The sequence below is a fragment of the Anser anser genome (genome assembly GCF_964211835.1).
Source record: "Anser anser genome assembly, chromosome: 3".
NCBI classification, from domain to species: Eukaryota; Metazoa; Chordata; class Aves; order Anseriformes; family Anatidae; genus Anser; species Anser anser.
In genome coordinates, this window is record NC_139722.1 from 119653013 (window position 1) to 119670684 (window position 17672).

Below are 17672 nucleotides of genomic sequence, written 5' to 3' on the forward strand. Positions count from 1 at the left end.
TAATTATACTGACATGTACTGTGTCCCGATTCAGTTTGGTGCTGAAAGCTGCCCAAACCTGAATATTCATGAATTCCAGGCAAAATCATGGCTTGCTCTGTCTTCACACAGCACCTGGAACAGGGTGCAAGAGCACAGCACAAATAATAAAAACAATAACCAATGCATCAACTTCAACAACTTTATCTTTGCTTTATCTAGCAATTAAAAAAAAAAAAAACAAAAAACAAAAAAAAAGCTATGTTAGTGGTGTTACCTGATTCCTGACCTCTGTAATTACACCGGTGCTAAAATTACGGCAGCTGCAGTTCTGTTGTTGGAGAGGGCTCTTGTACTGGTAAAGCTCTTTTGATTTTCTGAATGAAAATAAGCTTCCCAGTATGCCCCTGTACACAGCAGTAAAACAATGGCTGCACTAAAGAGGGTTTGGTGCTTAAAAACAGCCTTTTTTTTTTTCTTTCTTTTAGTGTAGGTGAGTCTCTAATGAAGTAATAGTCACAAAAATGTCAATGTTACAGCCAAAAAGCCTTTATCTGATATATGTGGAGAAATAAGAGACGTCAATATTTTTGTGCTGGCTATCTGGCTTGATAAATGCAAGTTTAATTACTCTGTATAGGTTTGACTTGGACAAAGTGGCTGCATGCTTCTCTCTTTCCTTGTCCCATTGGAAGTACAACATTGCTGAGAAACAACTGAAGTTTATAGGTATTTCAATATTAGTCTTCACCTTTCGTGTCCCTTGCTGCTGCCCATCAGCATGTACATTTTAGTTTTCTTTCAGCCTTTTCATATGAACTTCTTTGAAGTTCTGTATGACTTAGAATAACTCTTGGGATATATGTTTTGTCTTGTAAAGTTTCCTGGCAAACTGCTAGTCTGCACCAGCTAAAGCTCCCGGCAACTGGCCATCTGAAGCTTTACTCCAAATAGGAACGGCTGTAACTAGGTTTCTTTAAAATAAACCTCAGGGAACCAGGTAACTGAAGGGATTTGGAGCCTCTGAGGGCATGTTATACTCCACAACCAACTTGACTCACAGGCCTGGCCATGGCTGGTCTCCGGTGCACAGCTGCCCCTAAATTCAGGATCAGACCCTTTGGGCCCCTCTGGTCAACGCAGGGACTCCCTCAGAGTCCCTCCCTTGGGTTTGTATGGATGTAGCACATCCACATCCTCAGACAAGAGCGGAGAAGCTGGACTCCATTACAGTTAGCAGAAAATTTGAGTAGTTAACATCAAAATTTGTGATTCGAGCATAGGCTTCAGTGGCAATGCTGATGCAGTCTAAAGGTTTCTCTAAAATCTCCTCCAGGCTGGTACAGCATCAAAGACCATCTGTGCTGATGGGTGGAGGTGCACAGGCCTCTGCTGGCCAGGACAGCAGCATCAGTCCAGCACCAGATGAGCACATCTTCACTGCTTGGATAGAGACTGGACCAACCCCTGATTTGTGGAAATGGTCCTCTCCTGCTTCATCGTGAGGTAAATTGTCTGGTGGCTAATGGGCTATGAGTGTGTGGTGGAGGAAATGAGAAGGCCTTCCAACCTCCAGGGCTAATGATCTCACACCCTCAGAGATACAGTACCACTCAACCTGTTCTCAGGCAAGTGACAGTATCTCAGTGTCCCTCTCGGAGGTCCCCAGCTGCCGTGCCTCACGCACTAAAAAGCCTGACAGGTAATCCAGTCGGTGTGAAGAGGGCTGCAGGTAGGTAGCCATCAGGAGAGCATGAAGGCCGCAGTTGTTTCCAGAGCCTGAGGAGTAGCAAGAGGTCCCTGCTCAGACCTAAGCAAGAACGAGCACAGTTATACTGGCCTAGCGGTTATGATTTAAGGTAGTTTTAGTGATTAACTGCAAAAGTAGGATAAACAGCACTGTACAGTAAATAAACTCTTTCTGTTAGACATGACCCAGGGCACCATGCCAGGCTATCACTGCCAGACTTGGAAGTATTCAGCTTTTTGCATGTTATGATGGAAACTTTTGAAGAATAGATTTCAGTACATGAGTGACCCCTGGCATTTTGTACCCTGCCATCATAGTAACCTGTACTCCTCTCTTTTTATCCCTACTTCTGTGTACACAACACCGAAACAGCAAAAGGGACAAGCTGGTTTGCTCCAGGAGAGTTGTGGCAAACAGCACAGCTTGTATGGATATCTCAGCAACCAGTCTGCAAACTCTAAACAGGACCAAGGTCTGTATGCACCAAGGCCTCTCAAAAATGTGCTGTAATGGTTGAGACCTAAGGGACCCAGCAGTGTCAGCTTTGAGAACAGCAATGATTTTCAACAATCTCTTCTTGTGTCTACACTTCCAACGCTAAATCAGTCTAATTACTTCTGGGTTCTTGCCCATCACGTTATGAAATGCTTCAGAGGTTAAAGAAAAAAAAAAAAAAGAAGATCAAACCATGGTCCAAACCTCAGGAGGAAGAAGGCATCTGTCAGGACAGGCTCTTACCAGAAATGGTATAAAGAATCCTTGTTTACTAAATCTTTCAAGTCTGTAGCTAGTTCAAAGACACCTCACAGTCCTCCTCATTAGAAGAGCAAAAGAACAAGTGAAAAGCCTTCAAACTAACTAATTAAAAGCAGTAGCTGTGTGTACTGTGGTGTGGCAGGGATTTTTGTTTGATTTTTTTTTTTGTATCCACCAATGGTAGAAGAAAGTTCCTACCAAGGTGATAATTCTGCCCCTGCATTGAAATGTGAACAAAGGGAAACTTTCTCCATTTCATTTGGATTTATTCCCATCATTTGTAAACAGTGTTAACATAAAGAAAATTCATGACACACTCACTTACTAAATGTGTTAGCGTGAGTGATAAAAGATCTTAAGAGCTCTCAGAAGGCAGTTTGCTCTTTAACATAACATGTTTTTTTTCTTGAAGGTGTGTTGTTGAAGAAGTATGTGAGAGCAGAAAAGAGTTAAAATAGCATTGTCATCCCCTGAATAGAACATACCTAGGTAAGTGAAGCACAGCTGTGACATTCACCTGCAACACAACCGAGAGCATCAGTAAAGCGAAGAGGACAGAGCGTTGCAGCAGCTCTTGCATTTAGTAAGCATGGTAATAACAATGACGAACATCACTCTTTTCCTGAGAACAGAGATAAGGATGGGGACAATAAATAACCTGCAGGATGCCAGGCAGGGACTTGACATTTCCTACAGCCATTTCTCCTGAGTCCCAGCTGATGTGCTGCCTTCCTTGGGATGACCACCTCTCACTGATTTCAGTGAAAAGTAAATTGTGTACAGCCGTGTTGCCAAAAATGCCAGCTCAGGTCCCACTGAAGCACGGTGTTGGCTGCTGCTCTTGGGCATTCCTCCCCCACTCATTCCTTGTATGATCTCTGCAGGGATTCATTACAAATTAATTCTTTCCATTCTTTTTTTTTTTTTTTTTAAATTTCCAAGGAGTATCAGTTGACATTCACAGCCATTCATAACCTCTCCTGTGCTCCCCAAGCTTCATATTACACCTGAACAATTTCACTGCCTGAATCTGGCCTGTACTTCAGCTTAAGGGGAAAGCTAACCAGTGCTTGAGTTTTGGAGAAAGACTGGAGCCTTCGGCTGTAAATTTTTCTTTTGGCGTGTCTCCTCAAGGTCCATTCACATTATACTTTGCAAGTGAAAAAACAACGCTGCTATTTATTAAAAACAATGGCACTCTCATAATTTTGATTAAAAAACAATGGCTCAGGGGTGATGATGACTAAATATAACTCCCACATGTTCCCCAGTGCCTGGGCAGAGTGAGGTGGAGCTCGGCACTGGAGTCTCCCTGATCCTTCCATGGATATCGGCATCTGCCACACCTGGGGTCCAAGGCAAAGCTCTTTCCTCCAGAGGCCAAGAGCTGAGTCTACAGTTTCCACCAGGGTAATCACCTTTCCCAGGCAATAACGAGCACTTCCTAAGAGCAGCTGTTTAAGATGGCTCAGAAGTGAGGAGAAGAATGTGGTTAATAGTTAAGGCCATGAATCTGGCTTCCACGTGTGGCAGGGAAGAGCTACTTTTTGATAAAATGCCAGTCAGATGCTCGGTATTTTTTGTGGTTCCTTTTTGCGTTCAGAACTTAATGTCCCCTTGCACTATTAGTATTATTTTTTTTTGCAAAAGGATTTACATAGGTAAATTGTGCCTGTTCAGGGAGAGCCATATTTTTAGGCTGTTTAAAACACCGAGGATATTTTTTAAGGCCCTGTAACCAGAATTAGATGAAAAACCAAGAGCTCTAGTGGTTGCACTGCAGTTAGCTGAAACACTGATTTTTTCTGCGCTAGTGAACTGTGCCTGCGGTACTCAGTGGGCATGTTACGGGGAATGGAAGGAGCACACCTCAGGAAGGTGTAGTGCACTGCACACGTTGCAGCAGAGGGCTTTTTGCAGTCTGCAAATGCTGTCCTTACTCTCCAAGCTGGTCTGCTGTTGCCATCTGCTGGATAAATCCTCCTGTTTTCAAATTTGATGACGAAGAGAGTGTCTGTTCTTATTAAATACTTGTGTCTTTTTGTGCTTTGTAAGACAGGCCTTTTCCCTGCAGGTCCTGTATGATACAGCATCTGCACCGGGTAGGTGCACGCTGAGCATGCTGTGGCTGGGCAAGGACTGCACAGATCCGGGGACAGTTTGCTATTTCACATGCTCTTACTGCACTCAGCACAGTAAAACACCTCCTCCAAGATGAAGGTAAGATCAAAACCACTCCTCCCTGAGACATCTTCCACTTAAAAACCAAAAAAATACCCCTCCAAAGGAAAATTCTCTCTTGCAAGTCTTCCATTCCCCTTGTTGCTGTATTGTGCTCACAGAGTTGTGCAATGCCCATTCTGCATATGTTCACACAAGGATCATACAGAAACTTTACACGAGGAAGAGACCTAAGAACCCTATCCATCCCTGTATATTAAATCTATAATTTATTTCTATTTTGCATTGTTTTCATGTATTTCTTTCTAAACTATGTCTGGAGAAGTATACCTGCAGTCTGCTTCTGTGAGATTTTATATAACCTCCTTCTCCCTTGGGTACCTTTTACTTGCAATAGGAGTCTTAAAAAAATAATTTCTATTTCTTAAAGATTCTGTGGCTAAGTATGGGACAGGTAAAATCTTATGCTTGCAACCAGCCTTAAGACAGACAGGTTGCTGGTTGCCGTAGACATTCTTAACACCACGTTATCAGGTCCCAGTCTAAGCTACAAGGCGTAATTCCCACGGTGTTAAATCCGTTGCTGATGGCTGATCACCTCCAGCTTGCAGGATTGCAAGAATCTGAGCTAGTGCTAACAATGGCACAAAGGTTTTAGAAAATGTCTTTGCTGTTGACAGGGTTTTAAAATCTTGTACTCAGAGTAGAAGTCAATGGGGTGTGAATCCACCCACGCCAAAGCTGAGAATATCAGGACCCGTGACTGCTGTGTCTCTAAGCTCCACTTACATACTGCCTATAAACCGTCCTGCAACGTGCCTTTGCATACCAGAACAAGGGATATTTAAGCCCCTGGCCAGAGGTGCTATGGGCTCTTTCAAGTATCACAGCAAATTGTTGCTGCCACTTTACCAGGTGGAGGAGGTTTAAAGGCAAGACATGTTAGCCCAGACGTGAGACAGTATTATGTTTATTGGCTTCTAGTTGGCTCAGCCTGGGGACAACGATGACTTGTATCTTCTACAAAGCTATTACCTAAACATCCTCTATTAACCCGTGTGCTCAGCTTCGCTGGCAGAGCTAAGCATCTTCAATTATGCTGATCCACTGATTTCAAACATCCACAGATCCCAGGCATCTACTGTGGCTTGTAGGGCTCCTCATAAAATAGCAGACTTCACAACCTCTCTGTGCCGTGCCCTTCTTTTGATCCCATTGCTTTTTTCTTTTACTGCTACTTTTCTTGTAGATATCAAACGCTGCATCAACACTTGTTATTTGATCCTGCCAAGAAAGCTAATGAAGAGGTACTTGCTGCTCAGTTCAGAAGTGCCTGTGACCTGTTTTACCCTCCACGTGAGGACTATTTTAATCAATTACCCATCCACATCCTGAACTACATCTTCAGGGCATACGTATTTCTCCTCTGATGCCTATCTTGACATAGCTAAAATGCATAGGGAAAGCTTAGAAGTATCAGCCCAGCTGCTGTTTTCAGTCTCCTACTTTGTGCTGGGATAACAAGGTGTTCAAATGGGTTCTGACAGGCTTTCAAACATCGTCTCTCCAAGCAGACCTGTTTCTTCTGGTTAAAGGTTAAAGGAGGCTTTCAACAGTATGCCTAGCATGGAGTTACTTAACTATTTTAAGTGGAAAGTGGTCTGTCAGCTTCTGTGAGTTAGAAAGTCTCTTGGGAGCTCACTGTACCGCTGGTAAGCACTCCTCATTTAAATCTTGGTGCTGCCGTGTTAGCTGAATTTGAATGGACACTCTAAAAATGTTCTTAAAGCTAGTTGTGTGCCTGCTTTGATACATCAGGTCGTTACTACAAAGATATCAGGTGGTACAGATCTAGTAGAGCAAATTAATCCTTGATACACTTCAGAAGGAATGGTTCTTTCCCCTGCACTGTTGTCTGCACTGATTTATCCAACTAGACTTCTGTGATATATACATAAACTGCACCTGGCATTTTGATCTCATTACAGCAAATCTAATTGTTCTTGTGCATAAGCAACAGCAGTAGACCTATAAGCAAGGGTTTAGGTGTGCAATCAAATATCATTTCCACTTACCAAGATTTAGTTGTTTCATCAAGCAAACTGCTCAGAGACCATATAACTAAATAAAAAAATTCCCAAGACATATTCATTATGTCTGCACTTTAAGCATGCCATTCTTATTGCTTGGTATCCTTTCATTCCTGTTAGGAGGGACAGGAGATTCTTCATGCACTATTTCCACCACGTCTGCCCATCTCTACTCCTACCACTGACTAATTGGTTTGGCTGCCTCAAGATGACCTCTGAAGAGCTGTAACCTTTGAACCCAGGGTAAGAACTTGATTCTCTACAGAAGACATCTAAAAGAAGAGGATGGAAAAGAATAAGCAATCATATCTTGTTCCTCCAAAAATACAACAACCCCACTCCAGCAAAATCCTGCTTTCCAACCTGACGGTGCTGGCCCAGCTCGCTTACAGATCTGCAGTCACCACATTCCTGCAGGTTATCATTTCCTCTAGATTGCTCTGCTGCAAGTCAAGGTGATTGAAGTGTGGGGGTGTAAAGCAATCTGCAATGGGTCAGTAAGCTGTTGCAAGTCAGTGTTAGCTGCTAAGATTTGATCCCAGACTCACTGACTGCCTGAAACAACGCGCTTGTCCAAGGGAACCATGAATCAAGTGCTATAAACCATGCTAAATAAAAAATCTAGCATGCTTTTATTCTTTGGTTACACTTAAAACATTCAGCTTATTTATTTGGATGTTACATTACTGAGTTTCAATTTTTATGCTTCTTTTTGGGAGTCTTAGGCTCTGTTTATTCTCAGGGTTCAATTTCCATGTCCAGAATAAGTATCAAAAATGTCCTCCCAGAATCTGAACCTGATCAGGTAGGAAACATGCACTGGTCTGTATGAATATAATTCTGCTCAGAATCTGCCCATTGTAAGTTGGAGGGACCAGTCCCCTTCTCTTTGCCCTTTGTCCTTCCTCAGCTTCAAATATATAGGGCATTCAGCAGGGTCTGCTAATTATTTTGGTCTTGTCCTATTCAGTTTAAGCTTTCATTTGCCATGATAGAAGATTTGGACAACTTGTCTGTTGTTTTGCGTAATGCTTTTTAAGGTTGCGTCCATACTACTGCTTGATGTGGAAGTGGTATTGGTGACGTTCTCAAGGCATGTCCTCAGTGTGTCTCTTGTTATCTCGCTATTTGTGATGCCCGAGGTTGCCTTGTCCTGTTCAGATTCGTGATGTAGAGGAGCTGACTTGCCAACTCATATGGAAGTTTGCACTCACTGTGGAGTGACTTATCCTATCAAATTTCTGCTGTAGGTTTCTGTGGCCCTGTTCCATGAAGAAGAGCTGACATGGTCTCGTTGTTGGCAACTTTTATTTCTGCATCAGCATAAAAAATATTTTTAATACTACTTAATAAAAATACTTTTAATACTACTTAATACTAGTTTTAGATGCTGTTTTTTTAAAGTTTAAAAGGTGTTCAAAATCATTTGTTTGGTTTTGATATTTGGTTCCCTGATATTCATTGCTTCATAGTTAACCCAGAGCAATATTGTCATCACAGCATTTCTTCCTCCATAAATAAGAATTTGCCAGTAATAATTTGTCCCTTTGGTTATTTTCCTGGTGGCCTTGTCAATGCCCTGTGGAGCCACCAGTGATCTCACATAGGAGCAGCGGGGGCCGTTCTCTTGAGCTGAATGGTGACAACAGGAGGTTGGCGGAGGTCAGTGGGGCTTTTGTTGGCACCCTCAGCCTTAGACAGCGTGCCTTTGGTGACTGTTCCCCTGCACTGAAATCTTGTAGCATGCAAGTGCTGTCGGAAAGCAACCAGGAGATATCGCACCTCTGTCCTACGGGTGACCTCTCACCCCTTATAGCATCAGAGACAGAAATCTCTGTCGGGTTCAGTGTGAGCTGATTTAGGTGCCTAAATACCATGGAAAAACTGGATGCAAGCTGCACATAACAGCGGTGGCTTTCTCCCAGCCCATCAGAGCTGGATTTCCTCTGGGACAGCTGGAACAGGGGAATAAACCACCCCTCCCCAGCTGGAGCACAGGCAGCTTGCAAGCTGTGCCATGGCCTGCGAGGCAGGAAGGCCTTTTCCATCAGAGGGCTGATGGCTCCGAGGCAGCCTCTGCAGGAAAGCCAGAACAATGGGAAACCAGAGTTAACCTCGCTTCTCCAGGCAGATTCGGGGACGAAATGGAGGAGGAGCAGCGCTGGCTCGGTGCCACAGCTCTGCATGCGGTGGGGATGGAGAAACTGCGATAACATGGCTCCTTGGCTGAGGCTTTAAAAAGAAGGCGCTCACTTTTTCTGTTGTTTTTTCAAGCATTACATAAAAGTTCCCCTCAAAAGGCCAAAGGCAGCTGTTTTCTTAGGACAAGGAAGTCAGGAAGAGGCAAAGCAGGCAAAAACATCAGATAAGTCTGGGAGAGAAAAAAAAATGGAAAAGAAAAACTTGGCTAACCTATTTTTCCCCCCTCTTAAACAGCCAAACCTCTGCAGAGCAACGTCTAGGAGGAAAAGCAGAGCTGACAACTGACAACCGGTACCCGTGCTCCAGTGAGGACCGCTGCTCTCGCTCCTCTCTGGGCATCCTGGTCCAACCTGAAGCTCCAAGGTTGAGGGGTTTTGGGGTTTTGCAGTTGTAGCGCCTTGTCACAAGGTGGCAGGGACGTGACACTTTCTGGCAGGCTCCCGTTCAAAGCCTCACTGCTTTCCTTCTTGTTAGGTATAAATATATGGAGTTAGCAGCAATCCTCCGTCATTGTCTTTGAAACCGTCCTTGGGATAGCTCAAAGGGAGGGTAATTAGTTATTTCAAAGCTTCAATATTTTACCTTTTTGCACTAAAAAATAAAAATGGCTTTGGTTTCTCCTGCCTGCAAGCCAGAATGACATTGGGAGGGAAGTTGTGTTAGTTCTGGCTTCCTAGCGTGGATGCACAGCTTTGGGCTTCTGGTAGCAAATGTCGGCACACATATAGGACCAATTCTCTTCTTTTCGTGTGCTTCCCACTGATAGCTTTTACCCTTTCAGATGCCAGGAGTTTTTGTGATTTTCCTGCTATGCTCTCCCAAGGATGTTGCAGGCTGCTGTGGCAGGGAGTGGGGCTGCTCCTCAAGCATCTCCGTACAGAATTCCACCTGCCCACGATAAAATTAGGTTTGTGTTAATAAGCTACTAATACGCATCAGGTAAATATTGAGTTAATCACTGGAGTCCAAGCTGATCATTGTCTCCTTATGTTCGCTTGCCTGGCAGTCTTTAGAGACGGGAGATTGTCAGGTTTTTTATCTGAGGTACACACAGTGAGAGATTACTTAGCTGTCATGCTGCAGAAAATGTCCCTATCATCCAGCAGGAGGTAACAATAACAAATTGCTGACACACAAATTCAGCTTTGCACAAATAGCAGTGCAAGATGCCTGCTGCTCCCTGAGTAGGAACCAGACCACTGTGAATGAGAGGAATTGGCACCGGAGAAGAAAATGAGCTGAAAATGCCCCCGAGTAGAGCAGGTAGCATTATAAAATAATTATCTCTGAGCTGGTGTTCACTGGAAAATATTTCGCTTCTTGAGCACAATGCAGTGTCCCAAGAAGGTGTTTTTTGTGGGTCGGACAAATGTGCTTCCTACCTCTGAGATTTGTTTCCCTTTGAGCTGAGGCTCAAATTTCAATTTATGTGAATAAAGAGTAATTAGAACTTTTTCCAGCTATCTAAAGCACAGACTGCCAGAACCAAATGAGCTTGAGCCCTTACATCTTTATTATGCACCTTGAACTAGATGATGGGTACCAATATTAAAGTCAATCAACATTTTCCTGTGAATCCAGTATCAGCCTGAAAGGTTCTATTCATCTTCAATACAGCTTTATAATATTTAAAGGAAAAATACAAAATAGCAAGACTGTTAGATTGCCCCAGGCTTCTACAGTTGGGAGTAGGGTAAACTGTTAAAGGGTGTGTTAGCACTTTCTTAGGAAAATGTCTTCCGTCGTCCTCTGAAGTTGGCTGCTGTCAGAAACAGGGAACTGGACGCACAAAACCCTTGTGTCCATTCCTGACTGCCAGTCCCTGTGTCCCCGAGGCTGTGCAGGAGAGTTTCCTAAGGGCTACTGAGGCACCTCCCAGGTCCCTTCTGTTGTGTCTCTTCTGGTCGCAGCTCTCGGGAGAGTCACCAGCTTCAGGTCAGGTGTTTAACATCAAAATGAACTTCCTTGGGAAAATCCCTCCCAGCCCTGAATATGCAGCCAAGGAACAGGGTCCAGATGGCAGGCAGGGCTCCTGAAGGTGATTTCAGTTTCTGGTAGATTTTGGACAGAAAGACCCACCACACCTCCTAGAAGAACATCAAAGAAATTGTCAGGAGAAAGCAAAAAATAGATCCGATAAATGCTCTAATTTCTGTGACTTTATTTATTTATTTATTTGTTTATAGGTTTGAGCATGAAGAACTTGTCTGCAGATCTCTCACCAGCCTGGATACACGGAGGTATTTATTCCTGCTCACATCCTGGAGGAAAATTTTTCCCTTTACTGAATTTCAACTATTTGCAGCCCAGCTTGAAGTCCATGATCTGAACTTTGTGCTGGAGTCTTTGTGATCTGTTAGAAAAATTGATTGATTTGAAACATTGTGCTAAGCTACCACCAAATGCTTTTTTCTCTGTTCCTGGGAACCCTGCTTCTCCGGCTGCATGGGAGAAACAACATCATAAAATGCCCTCTGCCAGCAAGTAGGAAATATAGAAATATGTGATACAGAAAAGCAAGGAGCTATATATGGCCGAGCCCAAATCCAGTTCTGAGAGGAGATTTTCCACTAGAGGACAGAGACAGACTGGGGTAAGTGTACCAACGAAGTCAGGGATGTGATTTGCCTCCGTGCTTTCTGACATAAGCCTTTCCTTCACACTCGTTTCCCACCCACCATTTTGCATGTCAGATTTTTGCAGGTACCAGCACAGCTGAGAATCCCTCTGCTGGGTTTGGTGCCCCGGCCAGCCAGACAGCAGAGCTGTGTGTGTTTATTTCCATGTAACAGCTTGTCAGTTTAACAAAGACGGCGCCGTGAAATCAGAGAGAAAAAAAAATATGTCATATCTAGCCACTGCATGTATGTATTACGTTGAAGAGGAATTCATTGCTCTTTTCCTTTGACAGGACAGACTTAGCCCATAGCTCTGTTTTCACACTGCTAGAGCTATGTTAAAATCATCGAAGGGTCAGCTGCAGGCCCGCAGCACTGAGGCAGTTCACCTCTAAATACAGGCTGTCGGCTCTTCTCACTTACACGAGGGTGGAAAAACCATCTCCGACAGCAGATTTGCTGTGTTTGGTGTGGCTTTTTTTTTCTTCTTCTTCTTTTTGTGTATTCATAATACAAAAATGGGCACTGAAAAAAGGTTCAGAAAACGCACTTTTTGTCTGAGATCACGTTGCCAAGTTCCAGCCTGCAGCTATTGGCAGCTGAGCAATACAGCCCTAACTATATGCTTTGTGATAAAAAGCTGACAGACCTTTAATTTTAGCCACTTTTATTCCCAATATACCGAATGCATTAATATGCCCATTCCACTTACAGAAGGCATTTCTAGGCCATTTTCTTTCACATTTTAAGAGAGAGAAATGTGAGTTTGCGGGCCCAGGCTCTGTGCAGCCTCAGCAGCATTGCGACAGATTGCAGTGGCACTGTAGGAAAACCCCTCCAGATGGGTTTGGAGGTTTGGGGGATGTTGTGTCATGGAGAAGTCAGCACAGGCCTGGCTCAGAGACACAGCTGACATGCAGTTTCCAGTGCTGTCTGTTCCCTGAAGGGTATATAGCATGGCAGGCTGATTGCTCTCCACTGGAAGCCCCACAGCACTTGTGATCCCGTGACTTGCAGCAGGAGATGCACCCAGCCCAGCGGGCTGTCTGTTCAGGATAGGCATTGGCACACCATAGCTAAAGGGCATCTTGTTCCCCAGAACAGCAATGCTCCCCTTCCACACCAAAAGGAAATAAATCCACTGAATTCCAAAAAACAAACAACCAAAAGCAGGCTCCTGTTCCCCCTTGCAGGGCAGGGACAGCAGGAATCTTTTCCTGAATATTTCTGTGTCATTTCTGTTATTGCAGCTGGGTGCCTTCTCTCCTTCCTACTTGCTCCTTTGCAGCCCTTACAGGAGCAATCTTACCTCTTTTTCACAGGTGGGAAAACCGAGGCACAGAGATTAACCCAGCTGCCAAATCACCCAAGGAGGCTGTATCACAGCATCAGCCTCCTGAGCTCATACAGGGCTTCAGCAGCATGGTGAGACTGGAGCCAGCACCACCCGCATGTGCTCGCTGCTTTCTGTATGCAGTAAGTATTTTCTCTGTGATGTCCTGCCTTTGCTGAATTGGTCCTTTGTTGTTGTTGTTTTGTTTTTCTTTCTTTTCTTTTTTTCTTTTTAATTAGGAAGCCTGCTGGGAAAGCTCTGCAGCAGCTCTGGTCACAGCTGGCTGGGCATCTGGCTTGCTGGGCTTGGAGATGGCTGAGGCTGGTACCTCCAAGATGGGGCTGCAAGCATTGGCTCTTGAGGTTTTGCAGAAATGTGTTTTCCCTGCAGCTCTGCTCCTTGCCAGGCTGTACTTTGGCCAGTAAATGAAAGATAAAAAAATGTTATTTTGTTGTTTTGGGTGTTCAGTGTGGTCCCAAGCCTATAGATGCAGGGAGGGGAAAGGAAACCTGTTCCTTCCTAACACGTTCATGGGGCTGTTAGCACAGACCGCTCCTCTCCTTTTGCTGGGGGACTTGCTGGTGAGCTAGGTGGTGCTGTAAGGGAAGGGGGATGCTGCAGCTCGGGTTGTTTAACAGCTGAAGCATGCAGGATCTGCTGTCCGACTCCGGCACGGCTTCAGCACTGCTTACGGATGTCAGGTTTGTCACGTCTCTTCTCCCAGACACCTCGCTGCTGTCACAGCTCAGCGTCTGCCATATGTTGCAGCCCAGTGCTCAGAGGTATGTTTTCCTCTGGGCATGATAGAATCAGACCGTTTAATTCTGGGCCTAGCGCTGTGTTCTCTGGCTTGTGCCCCTTTCCCAGTGAGGGGCTTAGGTAGCCCTCTCCACGACCTGCAGATGCATTTAGGGTGCCCTTACTCCGAGGGATGTTGCACCCCACGTGTAATGCGGTAACAACCATAATTAAAATGTTTATCGGTGATGCTTGCATGGTAAACAAATGGTAAAACCCAAGGAGCACTAAATTAGGCTGAACCTGTTCTGCCATTTCCCTTCTGAACAGTAATCCCTCTGGGAGCAGAAGACTCGACCAAGCCTAGTAAGAGGCAGAGTGGACCAGGGCAGCAGGAAGGGGGATGTGGACTTGCATATCTGTCTTTTCCCTTGCAGCCAGAGTGTTTTACAAACTACTTTCTTCAGAAGAAATATATATTTGATGTAAGGAGAACTACTTGAGTCTCATGTTAGCAAAATATTTACTTTATAGCTTGGAGCACACAGAAAGTCCAGCGGAGTTGCTTTCTGTGCCCATAACCTTGAAGTTAGGGCTCTAATGCAGTGCTTTGCAGAAGGAGCTCAGGCGTGGGCTTGCTCAACTTGCTTTGCCATTAGGAGAAGCGAAGTAGTGAAGCAATGTGTCCAGAAAACCTCTCAGTGGCTGCATCAAGGTTATTCCCATCCCTTTGGGTTCCTCTGGGTCTGTTTCTCCTCTGCTCAGGCACCTTTTATAGGAGGGAAGGCTGTCCTGTAGTTAAAGGAGATGAGGCTGTATCAGGTCTTGTGAAACAGGATTTGTGCTCAGCGTCAGGCTGCAAGAAGTATTTGCAGCACCATCTGAGATGGCAGTTTGGACCCCAGTGTAGTTTGAGGTTTGCAACAAACTCAAAACTCAGGTCTGGGGCTTCAAAGCAAGTTTCATGGGAAAATGTTTCCAAGTATTTTTGTCTCCTGTTTAAAAATAAAAATAATAATAATAATAAAAAAACTTCCATAGGAAGAAGCTACTACTAATTTTAGTAGATGAATGGTGTTACATGGTGGGTGGCCAAGGTGATTTTACTTTTTTGAATGGCACATCCCTTATTTTCTAAATTGTAGTACTGAGTGGCAGTAATAGCACTCTACATAGTTCTTCAGGAAATGCTGATACATGAATGTTTGCAAGAGCAACTGCATCCAGTTGCTACTCTTTAATGTTCATTTAAAAGAAAAAAAAAAAAAGCCCTCAAACAAGTAACTCGTAAGCAGATCTAAGCAAAGTGGAATCATCTCAAAGTAAAGTTTGCCAGCCTTCTGAGTACACCTGGGTCGTGCTTGCTTTCATCTTCATAATTATGTATGCTTTTGATATGGAAGGTGAATCTTAGCAGTTTGCTTGAATTCAGCTTGGAAACTGGGGATTTGTTTGAACCGCTCACCCCACGCTGATCTCTGGAGCTGCAAACCTTGCGAATCTGGGACAAGCGCAGAGCGAGTGGTTAGCAGGCAAAACGTGTGCGTATGCTCTTGTGGTCAGCAGCTTGTCTGCATCTAAGCTATGTAGATGCTTCAAAAGCAAAATATTTTAAAAAACAACTCCCTAGAGAATGAATGATACAAGAAACAGTGAAGCCATTCTTGCAGTCTGTGTGCATCCTGGTGTCATCGCAGTGTTTGGAAAGATGGACAGGTTTCTGTGCAGTCTGCTCGGGAGAGACATCCTGCTTGCTTTTCCTTGGCAAAGACAGCATGCTGCTATTTTGCTGTGGGAGGTACAGCTCTCCCCAGGACACCGAAAGGCGGGGATTTAATTTTTTCAAGAGCTTATTTTAAATGACTGTGACTTACAGGCGTGTCTTCGGTCTGGTGATGGGTGAATGCACTCTGGGCACATGTTGCCCTGTGACTCCCCATCTCCCAGCTGTCCTCTCCCCAGGCTGCTTCCCAGTCAGAGCAAAACCTGGCCACGCTTCTCTCATAACACATTTTGAAAGGAACTCATTAGGGAGGAAGTCAGAAGAAGCAGTACTGGGTGGCTAAGATGCTTTCTAATGCATCAAGGCGTTTTGATAATGTTGACAACATGAGCGGTGAAGAAAGTGAGCAAGCATATAGAAAACAAGAACCGAGGTATTAATACTCGTGCCAGAGTTCATTGCTCAAATGACTTAATCTGTCACTGAAATAAGGTCTGGAAATGTTGTCCACATCAAAGGAAACATACACTTTGATGGGTTTTGGAGGGTGTTTTTCCTTCGGAAAGCAGCATGTGGTAACTGAGCTACTGACATGCCAGTAATTCAAAGGAGAGTTTTGCATCCCTGCTGTGAGGCTGAATGACAACATAATACAGTTATTAAGGGGGGAAAAGGAAGTCTCAGTCCCAGGTCTTCTGCGCTTTATACTCTGTAACAACAACAACCAATGTCAAAAAAAAAAAAAAGACCCATATCTCATATATCAGCAACCTTTAATTTCTACAGCAGTTCTCAAATTGGAATGAAAGTGAGGGATTTGAAGATTTTAGGTGAGAAATGACTTGCTGGGTTTTGCCAGCCAAACTTTTGGAAATGTATGTTTGTTCCAGAAGGAGTTATATTTAACTTTTGTTTGTTTTCAGTCTTACTAAAAATGTCTAGCTGTAAATCACTGGAGGAGTAGGCTTCGAGCCTCTTACTCTCACCTTCGAGCCTCTTACTCTCACCCCTCCCACCACCTCTCGGCCACTTTCTTCCACGTAAGAATAGGAGCAGAAAAGGAAAAAGTGTGGGGAGGAAAACCCACAAACAGTGCTTTTGAAAAATCCCTGAACCCACTGAAAAGACTATTTCCTAGTCTAAATTTTTCAACCTACTTTGCTCAATAACAAATGAGGTGTGAACGCTTGACAAAAAATTCAGAGTCGCAAGTAGCAGAAGGAGGAACTGCACCTAGAGGCACTGGGCCCTGCTGTCCCCAGAGCAGCACGGGAAGGATGCGAGGCAGCTTGCTCCGACCTGTGGAGGTGAACTTGAGTCCATTGCTCGCGATGTTGGTGACAACTATCAGCGGTAGCTGTTAGTTAGAGAACATGCTGTTGGAGGAGGCGTAAAATGTATTCACCCAATCTTCCTAGGCACTTGGGAATAGTTCAGTAACCCTGGCGTGAATTTATAATCCATCATTTGGGTTTCAAAACGCAACATGCGAAGAAAAGGGAAGGACGTGATATATTCCCTTAATCAGATCTTTGCTAAGGTTCGAGTGCATCGGGTTATATTCTGCCTTATACATGTGAGAACAAAAAAATGAACAATAATGGTGTGAGCGCGGCTCTGCTTTCCTGTGCTGCTTCTCCCTCTGCCAGACAGAAATAGCATTAAGAAGTGGCAATGAATTTCAGTGAAAAAATATGCTTTTTGTTTTTCTTTAACAATTAACACAATTTGCATGAATTTTAATTTCAAAATTTAACATCTTAAGTAACAGTATCTCAGCTTTTGCTATGGTTGCCTCATTAATGGAATAAGTGAGTTACCATCTTCCCACCCACCCCCCCCATATTTCAAGAAGTTAAACACCAACCAAACCAACAACTTTGGAAAAGTGTCCACATTCACAGAATGGCAGCCAGCCCCATATCTGTATGATTGCTACTGACATATGGGTTCGGTCCTTCAGGCTTTCCCAGAGAACGTGTTGTCTTGTGGTATTTCTTGTCTAACCAGAGAGAGTAATGGAAACAGTGTGAGGAAAAGCTGTTCAGATAAGTGTTTGCCAACCATCTAGTTTTATGGTTCCTTGGAGCAATCTGCTATGTATTCCTCTTTGTGAATTGTATTTCTCCCTATAAAGAGAGTTTGGTTAAGGCACATAACTTTATGTTGCACCGTCAGCCTATTTATCCATGCCCGGAGCAAGATGTCAGTTGTCTTTGAACATGAAAGGCTCTGATTTCTTATCAGCTTTATGGAGATGATCTTTTTCTTACATCGTTTCATCAGAGCTGAGTAATGGCTG

General features: G+C 44.1%; 1 protein-coding gene across 1 annotated transcript in view; it reads left to right on the plus strand.

Annotated features, from left to right (window-relative positions):
- Positions 1 to 17672, plus strand: part of LOC310896545 (uncharacterized protein) — a 52222-nt gene that overhangs the window by 20896 nt on the left and 13654 nt on the right. The window contains exons 5-11 of the mRNA XM_083828961.1: positions 1316 to 1485; positions 2898 to 2974; positions 4560 to 4705; positions 6877 to 8418; positions 9193 to 11551; positions 12899 to 13052; positions 13149 to 13271. The gene's annotated coding sequence lies outside the window, so the exon portion shown is untranslated. The remainder of the gene's footprint in view (positions 1 to 1315; positions 1486 to 2897; positions 2975 to 4559; positions 4706 to 6876; positions 8419 to 9192; positions 11552 to 12898; positions 13053 to 13148; positions 13272 to 17672) is intronic.